Source organism: Arachis hypogaea, chromosome 16 (genome assembly GCF_003086295.3).
Source record: "Arachis hypogaea cultivar Tifrunner chromosome 16, arahy.Tifrunner.gnm2.J5K5, whole genome shotgun sequence".
NCBI lineage: Eukaryota > Viridiplantae > Streptophyta > Magnoliopsida > Fabales > Fabaceae > Arachis > Arachis hypogaea.
Genome location: NC_092051.1, coordinates 88,107,355 through 88,108,288, shown reverse-complemented (window position 1 = coordinate 88,108,288; position 934 = coordinate 88,107,355). Strand labels below are relative to the sequence as shown.

The 934-nt window shown below is 41.3% G+C and overlaps 1 non-coding gene across 1 annotated transcript; it reads right to left on the bottom strand.

The window, feature by feature from the left end:
* Positions 1-585: 585 nt before the first annotated feature.
* Positions 586-693, bottom strand: LOC112760428 (small nucleolar RNA R71). The gene has a single exon (XR_003180870.1). It is a non-coding gene; the product is annotated as a small nucleolar RNA R71 (small nucleolar RNA).
* Positions 694-934: the final 241 nt, after the last annotated feature.

The window sequence follows — 934 nt, the reverse complement described above, 5'->3', positions numbered from 1 at the left end:
GACATAGAGGATTCCATACTTTCTTGTTCTCTTCTCTTTCATATGAGCAGGAGCAAAGATAAAAGCATTCTTGTTGAAGCTGCTCCTGAACCTGAAAGGACCTTGAAGAGAAAGCTAAGAGAAACCAAAACACAACTCTCTCTAGAGGGCCTAACAGAGCTCTTCAAAGAAGAAGAAATTATGGCAGCCGAAAAGAACAACAATGCCAACAATGCAAGGAAGGTGCTTGGTGACTTTACTGCACCTACTCCTGATTTCTATGGAAGAAGCATCTCTATCCCTGCCATTGGAGCAAACAACTTTGAGCTTAAGCCTCAATTAGTTTCTCTAATGCAACAGAATTGCAAGTTTCATGGACTTCCATTGGAAGATCCTCATCAGTTCTTAGCTGAGTTCTTGCAAATCTATGACACTGTCAAGACCAATGCGGTTGACCCTGAAGTCTACAGACTTATGCTCTTTCCTTTTGCTGTAAGAGACAGAGCTAGAACATGGTTGGATTCACAACCTAAGAAAAGCCTGAACTCTTGGGAAAAGCTAGTCAATGCCTTCTTGGTAAAGTTCTTTCCACCTCAAAAATTGAGTAAGCTTAGAGTGGAAGTCCAAACCTTTAGACAGAAGGATGGTGAGTCCCTCTATGAAGCTTGGGAGAAATACAAGCAATTGATCAAAAGGTGCCCTTCTGACATGCTTTCAGAATGGAGCATCATAGGAATCTTCTATGATGGTCTGTCTGAACTATCCAAGATGTCATTGGATAGCTCTGCTGGAGGATCTCTTCATCTGAAGAAGACGCCTGCAGAAGCTCAATAACTCATTGAAATGGTTGCAAATAACCAATTCATGTACACCTCTGAAAGGAATCCTGTGAATAATGGGTCAACTCAGAAGAAATGAGTTCTTGAGATTGATACTCTGAATGCCATATTGGCTT